Source organism: Lineus longissimus, chromosome 13 (genome assembly GCF_910592395.1).
Source record: "Lineus longissimus chromosome 13, tnLinLong1.2, whole genome shotgun sequence".
Classification (NCBI taxonomy): Eukaryota; Metazoa; Nemertea; class Pilidiophora; order Heteronemertea; family Lineidae; genus Lineus; species Lineus longissimus.
The window spans coordinates 13,466,031-13,487,436 of NC_088320.1; the positions used below are offsets into that span (position 1 = coordinate 13,466,031).

At 43.5% G+C, this 21,406-nt stretch overlaps 1 long non-coding RNA gene across 1 annotated transcript; it reads left to right on the forward strand.

Annotated features, from left to right (window-relative positions):
• The first annotated feature begins 2,811 nt into the window (after window positions 1–2,811).
• LOC135498456 (uncharacterized) lies at window positions 2,812–9,033 on the forward strand. The gene is made up of 4 exons (XR_010449062.1): window positions 2,812–2,908; window positions 4,724–4,816; window positions 5,516–5,573; window positions 8,804–9,033. It is a non-coding gene; the product is annotated as an uncharacterized LOC135498456 (long non-coding RNA).
• The last annotated feature ends 12,373 nt before the right edge of the window (window positions 9,034–21,406 follow it).

Consider the following 21,406-nt stretch of genomic DNA (forward strand, 5'->3'; position numbering starts at 1 on the left):
CTGAATGCATTGTAAGTATTGTTTCTAATGTTACTGTTTAGGCTATTACATAGCCTAGGGGCACTCCTGGAGAAAGCTCGGCCTCCAAACTTATCAGCGTTGAACCGTGGTTCAATGAGGAGAGCCTGTGCTTCTGATCTCAGGGGCCTGGCTGGTGAGTACAGTTTTAGCAGTTATGTCAAGTATGCTGGCGCACTGCCATTGATACATTTGTGGACTAGTGTTACAGTCTTAAACTCTATTCGTTTATATATATAAGTTATGTCGCGCCTATCTGTCCTGACGTCAATCAATGCTCGCATAAATTATAGGTTACGTCACGGAGACTGTCTTGGAGGATTCAAGTAATGAGGTCTGAACATGTATTAACTTTAATTCAATGGCGATGCCTTTTATATTCTTGCGCTATTCTCAGTTAGTTTGAGTCCCAGAACTATTCAATTTAAGAGCTACTCGGCCACGTTCACCTGAGTTCGCATATCCTCAGATACCTCCCTGGCGAGCAGCCTATGGCTAAACAGGAGCTGCGGGGGAAGGGCGCACCGAAGGAGAAGGAGTCCTAAAAGGGACTATACTGGTTAAATCAACGGGAAAGTTCCCTAATCTGATACACATATACTTACTGCCAAAGCAACGTACTAACTACTTGATGCAAGTGTCCTCGGTGTGAAAGTGTGCCCAAAGTACTGTCATGAAAGTCTTGGACAAGTGTTCACCCTAGGATAGTGTGCACCCTTGTAATTAAATATTTACCCTTGCATCTATATAGTTGCAAATTTAGTTTAGTATGGCATTCAAGAGGAGAGGAAAAGAAGCGAGACCGTTCACAGTGCTGTGTGAAACCCGTCTGCCGTCCCGCGCTCCCAACCGTCAACAATGGACGTCATGACGTCGGTTGTACCCCCGCTGCTGTGTGACAGATTTGTTCACAAGATAACATTAAACATTATTAATTCTAGTAATGATTAATCATAAAAAAATCGCCTTACGCGGCTCTAATTAACATAAGACATGTAGCACAATATTAGCTTCTGTCTGGTAAGTCACAACATTAAGTTTCAGTACATTCTTCGAGTATTTACAATGACCACTCAAGCGGTGACGGAAACAGCTAAACAACAGCCAGCCCGTCTGCTTTGATCAACATCACGTGACCATCTTGATGACGTCATCTCACGAGAGGCGATGAGGCGCATGGCGGCTTCGGAGAAAACGTGTACAAAAGAAACGTGAAACATCGGCAATTACGGACGGAATAATTATGTTAACTACCTCATATTTACAACGAACGAACCTAGCAATATGCTGGACGGACTGACATTAAACTTAACACATGGTAACAAGGTAAAACAAAGTTGGAAGCTATTTAATTGTCCAAAAATGGTCCAATCAATACTTGCCGCTTACATCAACAATAACACTAACATTGTAAAATCCTCACACTATCCAGGATTTTTTCCGTGACATGGTCAATTCAACAACAGATGACAGCGCAACCCCCAATTCACTTTGCACCAAACTACTCATGAGCACGATCAAAAGAGATATTTCAGCCACTGAAGCAGCTTACGAGTTATCATCCTTACCTCTTTATCGCTGTAGCCACCAATTCCAGAATGTCAGTATGTCAGGTGCCAGGAAACTGGAAAAATCCGGTACTACCCTAACAAAGTTGACTCCTTTCGACAAATACCTCTCTCGAGATAGTTGTCCAAATTTCATCACAGCTGATTTAGAACGTGCCAAATCTGGAAAAGAAAATGGAATAACCGATCACGAAGAGAACTACGATGATGATGCAATTGATGGCCAAAATCCTGATGAGCCAGAATGGATGGACCTGGTTAGACCAAATCATGAATATGTCGATCCCAGCACAGACTTCATTTACGATGATGGTGGTCCAGAGCACAACTGTAGTGCCTCATCTAGAATATAACCAGCAGATCTTGGTGTATCCTGGCTCGATGATCTGAAAAAAGCCCAAACAGAACCAGATCACCTAATCTTACCAGAAGTCTCTATGACATCGATGAACAATGAGCAAAAATATATACACTGAAATAGCTTGATTGATTCCCGATCAACCCAAAGTGTATCTGCACTTCCTGTTGCAATAATATTGTGAGAGAACAGGCCAAGTTCTATTTACACTGCGTCCACATATTCCATGTCTCATGAATGAACGTAGTTAGCTAGAAATGTATTCATCATATACGAAGTCCTAGAATGCTCATTCAAAATTCAAAAATTCGAAATTCCCACCAAATTTATTTAGTCTCTACAATATATGACCACGGCGTACATTAGCTGCGTATTGTGTACATAGTGCATGGGTGGTTTTAAAAGCGGAAAGATAGTCCCTCGAATCATAGAGTCCTTCAAAAATGCCTGTGAGGAATTCTAGTCCTAAATCCATGCAAGTTCATCCAGAACACAAATCCTGGCCTCTCAAATCCGGTGTGACAGCGGATATAGTCCCCCTGGAGTCATAGTCCGGTAGCATTGTATTTGATCAATTAAGCAGCATGATCTATTGTACCGCTAACCCTAACCAAAACATTTAGCAATGCGGGCTATTGTTACACGGACTATCAGCCCTAGGACTACTATCCCTTGCACACCGGGTCTTTTCACCGTGAGTGTAAACCTATCCTAACCACTTGAAATATGTCAAGTGAGTTGGAGTAACAGGTTGAAGTTGAAGTCGAGTGTCAATGGAATTTTGCAGACAGTGCAGTGACAATGCAGACTTTCCAAGCATTCACGAGAGCTTTGTGCTCAATTACCCGACGCACATCCAGAATAAGCCCTGCTAGACCTGGCTACAAATACTAAACCTTGCCCGAACCAACACCCATTACAGTCGTTGGACTCCAAGCGAAGTGCGCTAGCATCTTTTAAAAAGGTAAGTGAATTCTGCCCAACATTATCTCATTGACATCAGCAGGGGGTAACCACGTAGGAGGGAGGTTCTCCCTGACCAATGTGTCGCCACAAAGCCATTTCTTTTAAAAAGCCAACAAACTTGTACATCGTGGTGTGTTTCGCCACCCACTTCCAAATCGGTTTACATTGCCGAATTGGTTTAAAAATCATCACATCCACAATGCCGTGATTGTGGCGAAAACAGTCAAGAATGCGATTATGTTAGGCACAAAATCAGCATTTAACCGCCTCCATTTGAGTTCTAACCCGTTACCTTTGGAGAGGTTACTGATTGCGGCCTTGCTAATGCTACCTACATGTAGGCTCTATATACCGGGGCCCTATATATATCAAAATAATCTTAATCCTCAGTTATTGCCTCCTGACATCGGTGAATGATATTTGACGCTGTTTTAGATGAAATTCACAACGCATGCGATTTTAGGGTTGTTTTCGTGCAAGTCATTGGGATGCAGCGTAAAAGCAAAAAAACCCACCGCCTCACGCTTTGTCCAATCAGTGTTAACCTACTGTTACTATGGACGCCACAAACATCTTCTTTTCCATATGTGTGCTCTTTCCATTCCTCATTCGACATGTTGTTTCATACGTCGAAAAGAGGTGTCTTTGTTCTTCCTATTTTTTGGTCACTTTTTGGCCACGCTCTGCGATGCGTGAAAGGTCAATCACAAAGGCAAGGAGAGAAGGTATGTCTGTTTTGGAGAATGGTTGAGGTATGATCGCTGGTTTAACCAAACCTTCGAGAATAGCTCGAAACACCATCCATCCTTTGGGAGGACTACAGAGTTTCATGTTCGCGCACTCGAAGTTCTTCAGCTTTGCGGAATTCTTCATGTGACTCTATATTCGTTGATCGCTCGTAAACACACCACATACTGCTTAAGATCTCCTGTTTGCTGCGGCGATGGAAGCAAAATGGTCAAGTATACATGTATTAACTTTTACGTATTGAGATTTTGGATTTGTTTTAGGGCAGTGCAGTGTGGCGTGAAATGAAAAAAGCGTTCCATGCTTTGTCGTAATCCGCGCAAGAGCTTCTGTTCGTTCGTTTTTTTGCAGGGGGCGTAGAATGACCAAGCCCAGAGGCATTTGCATTCATTGAGATTTCCACCACATGTTATTACGATTGCAATAACGCACGCAATTCATGCGACTTTGCTATTTTACACAACACCTCTCGCTAATACACCAAGACAAACGAGTTTGTTCTGCGATTCAAGCAACGAGTTCGGCGGGGACCGACATTAACCTACACCCTTATATTGTAGTTTACCACTGAATACGATTGCGAGAACGCACGTTCACGCCTTTGCTCTATCATGCTTATATGCACCCAAACCGAGACCAGCAAAAGCTTTTGCTTTGCGACATCGCAAGTGGCAATGCACCATATACAATTCAGAAATAGTTATTGCATTGGAATATTTTGTAACACTTACCTTATCTCTGGACATCGACAGGTATATGACGATAAAGGCTCCAGCCCAACTGACAACAGTGTCAACACTCGTACAGTTTTATGTGTGCTGTCATTGAGGGTGTGTTTTTCAGTCGAGGGGCGGGGGAGTTATTGAGCTCTTATAATTACGTGCCTATGGTGTATACTGGTACATTGTGTCGACAGTTAAAGCAGGGAGATACCTTGTTATAGACATCAACGAAAAACCAGACTCATTCGTATCCTCCTACCCTCGCACACATTCGGTTGTTAGTGTCGAGTGTTGGCCTGCAAGAAGCTCAAAAATCTCAGTTTCCTCTTTTTGCTACATTCCAGGAAGTTACGTCTCTCTAGCAAAGATTTCTGACTGAAATATGAAGACCATTTGTGTCCTGTTCGTTCTGGTGGTGATCTTCTCCTTGGTCCTTGGTAGGTATACATACAACGCCCCGCAATGAGCGATTTAAGCGCTGTACCTATGATTATAATCGCTGCTATGTATGCGACAAAAAGATATCACGCCTGCGGGTAAAACGGCTACTGAATCGCTGGGTTTGAGATAATTTTCTTCATCATGATATCAATTTCATGAAATAGTACAGATTTTAATCTTTGTGATCTTAGAGCCCAACATCATAACTGCCTTATCCTGCGGAAATCAGGGGTTTTTCTAATAATGCCCCCTAGCCTGATCGGGGCGAATTCTTCCTCCAATATCGGCTCAGGCTCGTCGAAAGGTGGACCGAAATTGCGCGCTGACTTTATTTACCGGGAGGCGAGAGACAGTGCTTTTGGGCGGGGTATAGGATTGATTAATTACTTGGCATGCGATTGTGACAAGGCATGCGACAGTGCATTTGTTATTTCACAGGGCTTTTTCAGCTGACACTGTATTCAAACAATGGAAAAACCGCATGCGTGTTGAAATTCATGGGACCAAGTCTAAATGCATTTGGTGACGCGATTCAGCTCCCATGTATTTCACAACTCATCCGATTTTTCGCATTGCCTCGGTGCAGTGCGGCGCAAAATGACAAAGCAGTGTATGCCCGGTCGCAATCGCAATTACCTTACCCCAAATCTACATCCCTTACCGAACACCTGAATTATCATATCCCGTCTATCTAGCACATGCAGGAGATAATGTCGAGGAAGGATTGAATGAAGAAATGGATCTGGAAAAAGGGTAGGTTACACAGCCTTTGGGTTCCTCTCTCTCGCTTGTTCTATTGGTGGCGTCAGAGTGAAAATGGCTTTTGGTCATACACAAAAAGATTTTAAACAGCATCCTCCGTAATCAGTCCACCAAGGTTCCTCCTACCTTGAACTAGAATTAGCTATTTGCCCCCTCCCCCCCCCCCCCCGCTACCAATCAAACTACGGTAGTCATGACTGTTACAGCTTGATCAATGCATCCTTGATATATATATATATACGCAAGTACGTATTATATGCGTATATATACGCATATATGGACCTCGCCTCCTCTTATCCACGCTAATAAGGAATTTTCGCTATCCCGTACCGCCGAAAAAATCACCGAAAAAGAACCCATTCCTGCCTATGACGTCATCAGTTTTCGTGAAATATTCCCCGATCTCGAGTCGGTCTCCGTGAAAAAAGCGCTGTATCTCGGCCGCTATTTCGGGATCGGGAACTATTACTACGAACACCAACTCTCGTTATTCTCTCGGAAAACTCTCGAAATCTGCATCGGTCACGAAATTTCTCGTAAAACACTCGTAAAGTGCAGGGACGCTTAATCGGATTACACGCCCAGTGGCGATCCCTCTCGTAGAGTCTCGAGTTCTTGAATTCCGTGACCTTTCGTAAGTTTTTCGATACCTTTCGACAGTATAATCTATTAAACGGTTACTGTCATGTTGGTTTGCAGGGGGCGCGATAAGTCCGACCATTATGATCAGCGGGCTCAATATTTATGATAGTTGTCAGTTCAACAATGAAACATAGGTGGCGGATAAGTTTTGCCGTTGCCTATATTTTGTAAAAAAAAATATCTACGCGCACCACAAGCAACTGAGACAGCGTCAGTTAAAGTGCAGAGTGACATTCTGATGAGGATGGATAAGCAAGAAGTGTGTTTGCTTGTGATGCTTGACCTTAGTGTGGCTTTTGATACTGTTGATACCACTGTTCTCCTTGAAACCATGAACATGGATTTCGGAATATCTGGATCTTGCCTCAAATGGCTGGAGTCGTATCTCAACAGTCGGAATCAGCGGATTGTTATCAATGACTCAGTCTCAACTAAATTTGTCCTCAAAGGTGGTGTTCCTCAGGGCGGCTGCCTAGGGCCAATTTCATTCTTGTTCTACGTTTCGCGCCTCTATCACGTGATATCCCGACATCTACCTGACGCTCATGGATATTTTGATGATAATCAGTTATATCTGTCTTTTCGCCCACTTCCGACTTCTGTTGAATGCGATGCGGTGAAGGAGGCTGAGAACTGCGTTCGTGATGTAAGGGCTTGGCTTATCACCAACCAGCTGTTGATTAACGATGTGAAAACTGAATTTATCATCATTGGTTCCCGCCAACAATTGCTCAAAGTAAACATTGACTCAATTAAAGTTGGTGTGACTGATGTGAGCCCTGTCAAATGTGTGAGAAATCTCGGCGTATGGTTTGATTCTAATATGAATATGGAAACCCACGTACGCAAAGTGTGCTCAAAGGCCTTTCGCGGATTTTATAACATCAGACAAATTCAGAAATTTCTGACTGAGGACACCACCAAGATTCTTGTTCATGCTTTCGCAACTGCCCATCTCGACTACTGTAATGCTGTTCTATATGGCATCACTGACAAGCAGTGTAGTCGGATGCAGAAGGTTTTGAATGCTGCTGCATGGGTTGTATGTCTTGTGCCTCGCTTTGACCATATCACTCCGGTACTTGTACATCTACACTGGCTACCTGTTAAGTACAGGATAATTTTCAAGGTCTAACTTCTAATGTTTAAGGCCCTCCAGGGTAATGCTCCTCAGTACCTGGTTGATATAGTCAAGGTCAGGCAACCATTGTCTCATCATAGATTGCGTGCTGACTCTGAGCTATTGCTTGTGGTGCCGGTTACGCGTTGCGTAACTTTTGGGGACCGGGCTTTTTGCTCGGCTGCCCCCAAGCTTTGGAACAATCTCCCCAGGAGTATTAGGTTGGCAGGAAACATCGGCCAGTTCAAATCACTCCTTAAGCGTCATTTTTAGGGGGGGGGGGTGCGCTCGAGAATATGCCTTGCATAGCCGAGCGCTATATAAATCCTCTAATAGTATAATATTATAAGCAATTCATTTATTGAGTGTCCTTCCTGGGCGGGCTCTTCTCATATGTTGTTCATAATTATGTTGATGACAATCGATGCGGTTACTTAACGTGTTGGCCTTTGATGATTCCAAATAAACATTAAGAAATAAACATTAACCTGATTAAGAGTGTTATTGAAAAACAAAAATCGATATTTGGTCGCAATGCATGGCATGAGTGGGTCCAAATCACACCGTTGACGGTCGCTATTCAGTGTGATTCGAGTTTAGCAAAGTTCATATGTAGGACGGGCGATGGGAGACCGATTCCTCGCGTCAGTATATTGTACACTTTTTTCCGCGCTTCACGTTGGCAAGGCGGTGATAGACTGGCGCGTCGACATAGCGTTTTGCATTAGTAGCGCTGTGCTGCAGAAATTACCAGTAAAAACGTCAGTCTGTCACTACTGCAGCCTCTGAACAGACAACATCTTAAAACCACCGAATGCCACGACCTTTTTATACACATGTGAAATAAAACCGCAGTATCAACAAATGGTTCATGATATTTGTTGCTCGGGTGGTGCATTAGGCAACAAAACGGCAAAATAGCTGTCAATCACATTATCATTTAGCTATTACTGTCAAAGACCCTAATTCGTCGGTGATTATCTCGCAAATACCACATCGGATTATCACACCAAACTACTCATTTCTTTTTTGGATCATTCAACATAATAAGACTTATACGAACAACACTGAATGACCACAACTCCCTGATGTCAGGTAATGCGTGTAATGCCTTTAATGCGTGTCTATAGAAATGTTCCTTTTGAGCTAAAAATACAATCGCCCCTACAGGTTTTCTTTTTTATCTAACCAACAATAAACTTGAAAGGGCTACATACACCTTACTTTTCCACTTTTTCTTTTAGCAAACTATGAACTTTCGAGGATCTAAGTTTCATTTCATGCAATTATCAACCTAACGCTTTGCAATCATATTACATCGAAACTTAATCTTTAATTTTATATTTAGAATGTGTATCTGGTTCGTTTAGATTGGCTTGTTTCATTTGGCTCGTTTTAACATTTACATACTACCGCTTGGGGAAGCCTGTGACTAAAACGTTGATTTTACCTTTTTCAGCAAAGAGTTCCTGAAAGTCCGCAAGCGTTATGCCTGCAGTAAACATAGCGACTGCGATAAGTCAAATGGTGGACCCGGAGGAGATTGTGTTTATTGGACCTGTGCACCGGGAAAGTAGTTGTGTTCTCCAATCCATCTGCGTACAGGGTTCCATATATTATCAAACTATTGATATCATTTGTCTGTACGAATGAAGACATCTTTGGAGCAATAAAGTGTTCTGTGTGTTAGTCCATGGTCATGTCCTCTTCTTCTTTTTATCATGGTTAACAATATACAGCCTCGTCCCAGGTCATTATATGCGCCTGCGCCAATTCCTGATAGAAGGTTGGATTGTTGCCTCGTCATGAGATCTCGCAAGGAGGCTCGTGTTTTACCAGGCTGCGAAAACGTTCTTCAGTCCAATAGAACCGAAGTTCGACTGTTCAGTCCACATTTTATGATCACGTCCTAATTTTGTTCTCTTGACGTGGAGTGGCAAGGGATACTGGAGACGCAGTAACTGGTTTTATTCAAAAGAAGATTATCAGGTCATTATTTCTTGTTTCCTTCTTCTCGAGACCAAACTCGGTATAATTTTCTGTGTTTCTGTGAGTGAAAATTTCCCCTATGATATATCAGACATCGAATGGTTGTCGTGAATAGGGGAACAAAAAGGTTAACACTGAAATACGGGAAACACAGAGATGTTTCATGCCTGAGCTCCACTTGGCTTAGGCCTGACTAGAACAGTCGGCATATCCCAATACAGAAGAATTGCATTCGTTCCCGAACGAGAGTTGTCTTAAATTATTGTCATTTTCGCCTGTATAAGTATGTAAGCTGAGGCGGTTCGTCCATATGCCACGAGAGCCAAGGGAACACTAGCATATGCCATCTTGCAGGGCTCAGTAGAGATAGCCGCCATCGCGGCCTTCCAAAGAGCGGGTGGATAACGTGACGCACTGGAATGAAAGACCCCTCGCCGAGGACAGAACCGCGTGGTGTCGCATCTTTAACAGCTTATTGTCGCCCCAATGGCCGCATGGCTGCGGGACATGATGATGATGATGAAGAAGAAGTATTGTATTCAGTTTATTTACTATTGAGTATTTTGAACTATTTCCTACTCGGGCTCGGCTACAAAACACGAAAGTTCCTCAAAAAATAAGCCAGGGCTGACATGCTCACGAAAGGAGTCATGTCTAGTAGCCTGACTCTGGTTTTTAAATTGTACTAGCTCAGTCGACCTGTCAATGGAAGGAACCGTCATAAATCTTCTGCCGCCCTGCTACCTGATATTCGTGTTATAAAACCAGTTCTCCCGAGAGCATGCAGATACCAAGGGAACTTTCAGCCGACAAGATCACAACGAAGACTACCAATTTCCAATCTTATTTCAATTTACCGATCTTGTCATTTCAAGGCAAGTTACTTAAAAAACTTCCATAATCATATTTCGACTATTCTTCCGATTTAAAATACTCGATTTATAGAATATCTCCCTAAAATACATTTTTTATACAATTTATATACAATTTTCCAATGAACATACATGCATTAACTGAAAGGTTTTATCTTAACTTCTATGCCGCGTGCATCACTTGGCAATTTCTATTATTTCTCCATCCAATATAATCTGAAGTGCTGGTTCGGTTTGGGTGAAGTGAAGCATAATAGAGCAAAGGAGTTTTTATTTTCATGTATCTGTCGAAGTCCAGGGATGAGGTGGGTTTTAACTGAAAGAATGCCAACATACGCGATGTTGCGAAAAATGCCAATACAATAACTATTTCTGCACTGTATATGGTGCACTGCCACTTGCGATGTCGGAATCGCATTTATCCACTTCCAATGGCGCAAAGCAAAAGCTTTTGATGGTTCGGTTTCGGTGAACTGAGCAAAGGCGGGCACGTGCGTTCTCGCAATTTCATTCAGTGGTAACCTACCATATAAAGGTGTAGGAGTTAGATATATATATTGTCGCCGAACGCGAATTTGCTTGAACCGTTTGTCTGGGTGTTTGGGCGAGCAGTGGAGCGTAAAATAACAAAGCCGTATGAATTGCGTGCGTTGCCGCAATCGTAATTTCATGTAGTGGAAACCTCAATGAATGCAAATGACTCTTGGCATCGTCTTTTTGCGCCCCCTTAAACAAACCGAACGGACAGAAAACGACAACGTATGCAATGCTTTTTCAATTTACGCCACATTGTACTGCCCTAAAACAAATCCAAAATCTCAATACGTTGAAATTCACACGTATACTAAACCAGTTTGCTTTCATCGCCACAATAAACAGGGGATCCTTAGCAGTCTGTGGTGTGTTTACGCCTGATCAACCAATATAAAGTCACATGAAGAATTCCGAGAAGCTGAAGAACTTCGAATGCGCGAACATGCAGTTCTATAGTCCTCCTAAAGGATGGCTCGTGTTTCTAACTGCTCTCTAAGGTTTTGTCAAAGCAGCCATCATACCTCAACCATTCTCCAAAGCAGTCATGCCTTCTCTCCTTGCCCTGGTGATTGGCTTTTCATGCATCGTAGAGCGTGGTATAAAGCGTAGAGCATGGATAAGATGAAAAAAGAACAAAACCACCTCTTTTTGACGTACAGAATAACATGTCGAATGAAGAATAAAAAAAAAGGACCAGTATGGAAAAATAGCCTTGTGGTGACACATTGGTCAGGGAGAACCTCCTTCCTACGTTGTTACCCTCTGCTGATGGCAATGAGAGAATTTTTGGCAGATATACTTACCTTTTGAAAAGATGCTACCGCACTACGCTTGGAGTCCAACGACTGAAATGGGTGTAGGTTCGGGCAAGGTTTAGTATTTGTAGCCAGGCCCGGCAGGGCTTATTCTGGATGTCCGTCGGGTTGTTTAGCACAAAGCTCTCGTGAATACTTGGTAATTCTGCTTCGTCACTGCAATATCTGCAAAATTCTAATGACACTCGTCTTCAACTTCAACCTGTTACTCCTACTCACTTGACATCTTTCAAATTGTAAGGATAGGTATACACTCACGGTGACAGGCCCCGGATTTGAGAAGCCAGGATTTGTAATCTGGAATAACTGGCATGGATTTAGGACTAGAATTCCTCACAGGTATTTGGGAAGGTCTCTATGATTCGAGGGACTATCTTTCCGCTGACACCACCGCCCCTGAATTATGTACACAATACGCAGCTAATGCACGCCGTGGTAATGTATTGTAGAGACTAGATAAATTTGGTGGGAGTTTCAAATTTTGAATTTTGAATGAGCATTCTGGGCCTTCGTATACGTTGAATGCATTTCGAGCAAACTACGTTCATTCACGAGACATGGAGTATTTGTACACAGTGTAAATAGGACTTGACCTGTTCTCTCACAATATTATGGCAACAGGAAGTGCCGATACACTTTGGGTTGATCGGGAATCAATCAAGCTATTTCATTGTATATATTCTGCCTCAAAAGCGCAGTGTTAGTCGACATGCATCATTTCTGCTCATTCATCACTCACTGATCAACTTGTGCCCAGAGTTTGAACATGAACAGTAGAATTCCATAGTAATGACTCATGCAGGAATTTGGTACACTGCGGACGCTGTTGGCCGGTGTAACAGTAACAAATGCCCCCCCCCCCCCCCCCCCTGGAAAAAGTGTCCGGCCCTATTGTATTCTGCAATATTGTTCTATAGAGACCCTGACCGTCAATAGCTCAGAGATCGAAGCGCATAATATAATCCTTTGTTTCCCGGGCATTCTATCCTAGGACATTTTAAACTTCTACACCGGCATTGTTCCTCACCTAACCACTGCGACAAGTGCTGAGCTTTCTGGAAATTTTGCACCGACGACCACAACAAATTGGCGAGGGAATGAGGTGCTGATAGTTTATCAACTGGCTGTAAGGAGCGCTGTAGTCGGAATAACATTTTGTGGTCAATTTTCGCTAATTAGCACAAATAAAGTTTAAAGTAGTCTTATTCCAAGTCAGCTTATGTAACCTGAGATTTTATAGTACAAAGATGTTCGCATTAAATCGTGTTGTTTGATGTTTATTCACAGGTACATTGTACGTCAACTAACAATACAGCGCTGTGCGTGCGTGTACCATCTAAACCATGGGAGATATGCAGTATGGGAAAGAAGTGTATAAATACTGTAGTTTCATGAAAATAACACCACTTAATTAACAGCCGGTGTCGCCGCCCCTGACTCATAGGGTGGCGAACAGAGCTGTTGAGAAGGCCGATCATTGGCTGGGATTCCTGAGAGGGTTGTCCAGGCCTCATATCCAATATACTTCAGTTTCGAGTCCAATCCTTATTGTTTGGGTTGATGAAACCGATTCAGGTCTCCTATGAATAGGATAATGGGATTGGGCCTTCGGCCGTTGTACTGAGTGTCCAAGAACATTTTCAACTAATCGTCATTGGTAGTGTAAAGGGTGTCCCAGTGCCAATGGCTGATAGTGTACAGGGTGTCCATGAAAAAAGTCCAACTGACATATTGGCTTCTGCTGGTTTTAGGGACTGACCTGCCCTTTCAAAGTGAGGCACTGCTCAGGGAGGTAATGGAGCATGTCTTCGGGTCTTATCATCCCTTACCAGCTTCGGGCTTTCAAAGATACTTTTCAGTGCGAAATTGGTAAGAATGAGAAGTTGTCCGTCACATATCGGGAGACAAAACCGAACATCCCTCTGAATATACAGTCTTGTCCGAAGTGATCAGTGAAGGAAAAAAAAAGAACGATGAGAATCCCGATTAAATTTTTTTTCAAAGCTAAAGAAAGATACACATTATTAGATTGTCCAGCTTTCAGAATCGTACCCACAATCATTCACAACACCCACAGTCAATTTAATTCCATCACAATGTCCTCCTCGACTACATTCACGAACTCTGGTCCATCCACGGCAGTCTCCTCTTCTTCCTCCAATATAGCATGTGGTCCAGCTTCGATTTGCCTTGGTCGAAACGATGCTTTAAATCAGCTGACGATAATGACCTCATCAACACCATCCCAGGCATCTCTGATGATGTTGGCCACGTCTCTCAGGCCGATTTGAGGGCAGTCTCCTCGTTCGTCCGTGTGGTCCTTCTTCCACGATTTCCATTGTCGCCGTACGTGACATTTGAAGGACTTCATGACTGCAACGTCTAACGGTTGTACGAGGGATGCGCAACCAGCAGGTACGTAATCCAGGCTGCCTCTCATGTCGCGGACTCTCGCCCGGAAGTTCTCTGTCCGGTGGACCCGATAATGATCAACGATTAACAGGAACTGGTCGATCTCGTTGTCGGTGACGTAGGGTGATAGGACTTCATCTAACCAGTGGTGCGCCGTTTCCTCCCTCATCCAACCAGTTTCCGATTGGGTAATCTTTACATCTGCTGGTGGGTTGTCTTGGAGGGCTGCAAACACCCGGACGAAACCTCTTCTGGGGAAAGTGATGTGCGCCGGCAACTTTGCTCCAGCGGCTGCGATGCAGAGGGTGACGGTGTATCCCAGCTTCGTATTGGACCTGGATGATCGGACGTCTATGGCCTTCTCCCCCGTGGTGTTGGCCGTGTACATGGTTCTCATATCAACAGGACAAAGGTTTGGTCCATGTTAAAGAAGAACTGCATCTGTATATCAAGACGATCGATGCTCCCAGTAACCGCATCTCGGAGGGTCTGGACGCAAGGGCCCAACGCGCCGCGTAGCGGCAAAAAAGCGAAGCTGGCGAAACATTTATAACGGGTCACCGTCATTTATTATTGGACTTATAGCGCATTTACGGGGTTGCAACTATTTTGCTTTATAGTGTCACCATGAAAGAAAAGCATGCGACCTAACGCCGATCTATTTGTATAAAGTGATAATTGGAAGGTATATAGTAGGAAATATCAATAAAATAATCATTCCATGTCGTCTTTTGAGGGCATTTTTGATTGTAAAAAATATATGTGTACGTCACCGTAGTCTCTGCAATGATAATTTTATCAGAGCAGTCTCGCGCAAGTAGAAGTTCTTTACCTACTAGTTCTTCACTTATTAGTCTCAACGTCTGGCGCAAAGCCAGACGTTTTCCATTACGATTTCACTACGATGTTTGACAATAAGGAGCAGTGCGCGAGATATGCTAATGAGCAGACTTCCCTCGCTTGAGTTTCTGAAGAATGTTCCATATCGCGCTAAGCTCATCACTGCTGATTATGACAGGCGTGCAGCGGTAGGTATCTGCTCCCCAACTTCCACCCTAATAGTTTACGGTACAATAAGTTACCATTTGATGAGAATGGGACAATGCCCTCACTGTGTATGGAGTCATAGGGATAAGAAGACATTATTCATTAGTGTTGGTACAAGTGATTTTGCCCAAAAAGCATGCGCATTCAAAAAACAAAATATGCAAGGTATCACGTACATGACCATGACGACGTGCAGAAAGTGCACTGGCCAGTGCATACCCTATGGCTATGTATAGTAAACATGGTAAACATGAACAACATCATTATTCATCGGCAGTTCATTTTACTCCGAGCTTTTCCTGAAAAATATTGCCATGATGATTAGGCCTACCGTGTACCATGACCAATAACGGCACTAGATCATGTAGATGTCAACAAGTTCACATGAACCGTATAATCCCGCATAATCCCGCATGGCGCATGTGGGGCATGCGTCTAAACCAAAGCCCCAAAATCACTTGTTTTGGTCTATTTCACGGTAGTTGATAAAGTATGGAATTAGTGAAACCTTGGAAACACTGATAAACCTTGGAATATTCAATGTAAACCATGGAATCACTGTGCAAATAGCGCGGGAAATCGGGTGCGTTCCTTCCACGATTTATACCCTCCCAACTGACAGTCTCGTCCCAGCTGACTTTATTGATAGCAATTTGCCAGTTAGTTCAGAAACCAACATTTTTAATGTGGAGGATGACGTCATCAATTGGCAATGCGCTGTGGTCGTTAAAATATTTTATTTCTCTTCAATGGAAGCAAAAATTAGTTTTTATGATTGTTTTGTATTCCATAGACGATAAAGTATTATGCTCGGTACTAGATGCACGAGATCATAGGACAAACACACACGTGAATAAAAAAAACCGCTTAGAACTGGTGACGTCACAAAGATCTCTGCATCCCTCGATGCGTACTGGAAGATGTAAGAAATCGCTCACGGCGAAGGAAATTTTCATCCGCAAACTTCGGTAATAAACATACATGACTAGGCTTCTTTTATTCATCGTTTGTTATAAAATATCAGTCAATCATAGACAATTAGGCCTAGACATAGTCGTCAACCTTATCCATGCATAATGCATGACAGGCCCCCAATTTTCTCTGTATCACCCTGTATGAACAGACCGATCCGTAGTTCAAATAGGCCCCGCGTGGTGGTGGCGTATTTATAAGAGGAGCGCTATTGGTCCATATTATGGGTGTGTGGTGGGCGTGTCTTCCCATATTTGGGAGATCAGTACTGTACACTGGAGGCGAGGTACAACTGGCTTGTTCTAAAATATAGACTATTGAATCGGATATGCGACAGATTTCTAAATTACCATAAAATTCCGATCTGATCATGTAAGAATAAGCTCCAAATGTTGATTCGTAACCACGTTAGGTTCGAATGGCATTATTTCATGTTTTTATGCATTTTTAGGACTGATTCCAAGGTTTATCACTGGTTCCAAGGTTTCACTGATTCCAAGCTTTATCAACTACCCTATTTCACTTGTGTTTCCCCCGTCTCCCAGTCCATAATACATTTACAGTTTACAATCCCCGATCATGGCCCAACAAAAGGTCATCGGTTGACTAAAGCCAAGGAACACAACTGTTCAATGGATTTATAGTTGAATGCGATCAAACTACGTCTTTTCAATCGTGGATTGTAAATTTAACCCCATGGGCCTAGGGAAGGCCCTATAACAATACTTTCGACACAGTTATTATCTCCGCTGCCTCCACCATGTTACACACAGTGCTCACTGCTGATTCTAAAATGCGCCACCTAGTCAATTGCACTGTCGTCATCACCTCATCATACTTCATTGACATCACAGGCACACATTGACATAGACCACTGTTGCAATCAACGACACAGTCGCTATCCAAGTAGCATTATAGAGGTAATTATCATTATCATACCTCATTAGCATGTGAACCAATCGCGTCGCGTCCTTTGCGATCACGGCAAAGCCTCATGGAATAATGTCTTTCAACGTTGAATAATTTTTCATATTCCATGCCTGCAACTTCAATTTCTTCATAATCCATGGCTAGAAGTTCAATACTAATATAATATCCAAGATAAAGTTACAAGAAGTAGTCAATAGGGGTCTCTCACCTCTCACTGTATGTCCACACTATTCACGCATGTACGAGGAATACATTCAATGCTGAATCTAACAACACCCAGTGCACTTACTCTGTATATTAGTCACTGGAAGATGGCCCATTTCACTCCTTGCTTCTACTTCACCTATAGTCTCATTGCAAACGCCTCAGTTCTATGATATCACATTCACTTTCAGCTGTCATGCAACGCAACAACTGTGCTATCTGCCATCGCACATCAACGAAGAAGTGCAGCCGCCCACATTCCACCTCACGTCTGTCCGACCAGCTGCAATCCTCGAGGACGCCCCACTGTACCACGATTTCACTACGACGTTTGACAAGAAGGAGCAGTGCGCGAGATAGGCTAATGATCAGACTTCCCTCGCTTGAGTTTCGGAAGAATGTTCCATATCGCGCTAAGCTGACCACTGCTGACCATGACAGGTGTGCATTGGACTGGTACAGGTTGGAACTGAACATTGAATATGCTGGTGGTGACGCTTTCTGATGAGAAGTTGGTCATGACTGATGCAGTATCCTTGGACTTGTCCACAGCATCGTTCAATCATTGCTCTCTGAGCTGCCTTGATTCTGCCTTGATTCTGTACCCAAATACTAAGACCAAATGCCTGTTGACTGTGCTTTAAGAGAGACTGGCGCCATGCCTAGAGATATGACTGACCCCTATTGGCAAATTTGTATGACTTTATCTTGCCTACCTAGCTGCTGCCTATAGTCTCCCTTTAACTGCGGAACACTTCAAAGTCGATAAAATGCCATGTTCCACCTTTTAATGTGTTCAGACTGCCATTTTCAAAATAATCAAGTCAGGACACTGCCTTCTAGTCTCATAGTAAATTTTGCTTTCCTCAATATATAATAACATTCCTTCTTCTTCAATGCTTTCATCATTCCAAACTTCTCCTCTGACTTTTACAGGGGTACAGTCCTGGCAATCAAAACCCAAATACTGAGACCAAATGCCTGTTGACTGTGCTTTAAGAGAGACTGGCGCCATGCCTAGTCTCTCTTAAAGCACAGTCAACAGACACCAACCCCCTCAGACTCAGAAACCACAAACGCCCAACCCTTCCTGCTACCCTAATACTTCTGGATCCCTGCAGCAGCATCAGCGGGGACGGTCGTAGTATTCTTGGTCACCTTCCGTAGGGACACGTGGCGTCTCTTCATCAAGCACTCCACCCAGCCTATGGATGCGTTGAAATATCATAGCTGAGGGCGACAATGCTGAATCCCTTCTCTGACATCTTGGGCTAACTCATTCCACCAGCTTTGCCACACTACAAACGCCTTATCTTGAATGTCGAGAACGGAGACTGCGAGGCGACGCTCTCTCATCTGCTGCAGCCATTGGTAAAGCTCGTCCTCAACCTGTGGCCATAACAGATCACGGGGCTCCATCACCGTCTTCTTCCGGCCATGCCCTTGTTCTTGCTTCTGCTCGAGGTCCTCGATATTACACCTTCTAAACGTCTCCCGGGGATGTTATAGTGGGAGGCGAACTCTCTCATATTGCGCACCGTACCGTTCACCAGTGCCTCCTTCTGGTCTCTCCGGTAGGCAAGTTTTTCTGTCGCGGTGTAGCGCGGGCGTCGTTTTCTCAGCAGCTCTACAGCATCCATTGTCGCACAGGTTGTCTGCAATGTGGGTACCCTCAGTTGGGCTTCATTTATAGGCCTAAGAGGCCCTAGAATTACACAAGAAAACCACAAATCCTAGAAACTTCGTTTCTGTTTCCACGTAGGCCTAGGGAGTCTAAATCAAAAAAAGAGAGTTGTAGAAAAACTCGTTTTTCTTCGGAATTTCGCGACTACTATCATTGCCTGAATCTCACTTTGCTTTACTAATGCAAGCATTCGTAGATTTTCCTTCAGAGTTTCAATAAGGACTTTTTTGTTTTGGGGGGTTTGGATCAATCTAAAAGGTGCTTCATTTTATGAGACAACCTGTATAAACGGTCGGCGAGTGGTCTTACCATTGACGTCATTCCACATGCGCACTCATCGACCAGTAGGAAACTAACAACACGACCACGAGTATGAAACTGTGAGGGACTCAGAAACGGAACCTGTAGTGACATCGCCAAGGTGTTGAACGGCATAATCCAACTGTAGGATGCATGTTCTATTCCCAATCTATATGGAATGGCGTACAGGCAGGTAAAAATGCCAGCAGAGCCATCCACAACTGCGAAGTCGAACTTCTCTTTATCAACTTTTCAATAAGGTCGGGTTGTCAAGCATGTTTTCACTATCGGTCTGGACGATATTGAACATATTTTGCAATTTTGTGGAAATCCCTTCTTCAGCCAAGCCCTTTTGGAACTCAACAGTGTCCAGTTTTAATTCTTCTTCACTAGTTTTGTATCGTATGATTTTCACGCCCGACTTTAGGATATTACTGGGGACCTTCAGACCTGAGTGGACCACTATGGGACTTCGTGGCCATTCTTCAGAAGCCCGTCTCCGATTGAACTCAACTGAAAAACGTGGCTCTTGATCATTAGCGGCAGGAGGAGGATTTTCTTACCAAGGGAGGAGGAAGTCACCAACAGAAGGACTAGGACAAAATTCCCTTCATCTTGCAACTGGTGAACCTGCAAAGAACTAAGCAATAATTTTGATGCTATACAATTTTATATCATGTTTTTCAGCACCAGTTACTGTCAGGTCGTCACTGCATGTTGGTAACGCATTTAAAGGGACAACTTGGTCATGGCATTTAGTATTGGAATAATGTTAAATTTTATCATGATATTGGTTCTTCTTAACACATATAAAATTTTGTGAGGATTGATCGGCTCTAGGGGTACTTTTTTACAAAAACCAATGAACAGCCATGTACATGTAATGTACACAGTGTTTAATGCAGGGCTCTCGGTGATCAGTGGCAAAGTGGTTAGAGCGCCGGGCTTATAACCAGGAGGTCGTAGGTTCGATACTAAGTCGAATCAACACTGTTTCATCTGTGTGTCCTTTGGTAAGACACTTCACCCTACTTGCTTCTCTCCACCCATTAGTATAAGGTTACCAGGCTGACTTTAACTTTTTAACTTAGCTGGCCATCACGCAGGTAAGGGGGAGGAGGGCATTTGTAAATTTGCGCTCAGCTGTGTGATGGGGGGGGGGGGGGGAGTAGAACATTTAATACGTCGTAAGTACCGGTATGAAAAAGAGGCGACGTTCAGGTTAGAATTTATAGGAAGGTATAAATATGAATTATTGCAGGGCATAATTCTAGCTCGGGTGGAGCTCAAATGTTGGTCAAAATCTCGGCTGCCTCGGTTTTAGTCTACAATTTAGTGTTATATATAAAGTTTAGACCCTTCCATGAGGAGCCTCAGCGTTAGGACCCTCCGTCACGTGACCACGTGGAAGGAGGCTGATCTCCAGGTATAAACTGGGTCAAGCGATCAGAAGTGCGCGGACCTCCGTCTCTACAGGTCACGCGTTGCCCTATCTATTGTCTATTGCTGGTCATCCGACTCTTGCCCTGATGTGGCTTCTTGTCTAGGACATTATAGTGAATAAACTTATAACATGATAAGAGGATATTCTTAGTCTATTCGAATTCTGTTGACGATCCCAACATGACATGGTGGAGAACCGGCTTTATCGTAAATTTTCTCTGATCGGGACTTCGTGAATCCTCTCACACGTGCTCATGTGCTATCTTCCGACTTTAGGATATTCCATCATCCTTCAAAATGCCCTCTAATGGCAAATATATTCAAGCGGAACATCTTATAACGGACTACTCTCTACTGTAGGACCGATTTTCAACTTCAACAGGCCGCCAGGTTGTATATCACCAATTCCGTCCCGAACTCATCATTTTAGAAACTGGTCGTGCCGATTTCTTGACGCCATATTGAGCGCCTTGCTCGATGGATTGTTATTCGTCACAGCACCACGTGATTGTGAGCGCCGCCTCTGATTGGCTCTACCGTATCTAATAACCATGCAAATCTATACGCAAACGTGTTTCATCGCCGTGGATTCAACTCTGTGAACCCCGTTTCCGAGACACTGTAATTGTTTTGACAGCCGTCACTATCTGTCTTATCAGCTGACCCTGATGTCTACACGTACCATGATATGCCAGTACCAAGTATTCTCCAAGACTTCGTCTGTTTCCTCATGATCATCATCCAAGACTGTGTTTCCTCGTAATCTTCATCCAGCTTCCAAGACTGTGTCTCCTCCGTTAGTCAAGACTGTGTGTTTCATCATAATCTTCATTCAAGACTTTGCCGACTGTTAGTGATTG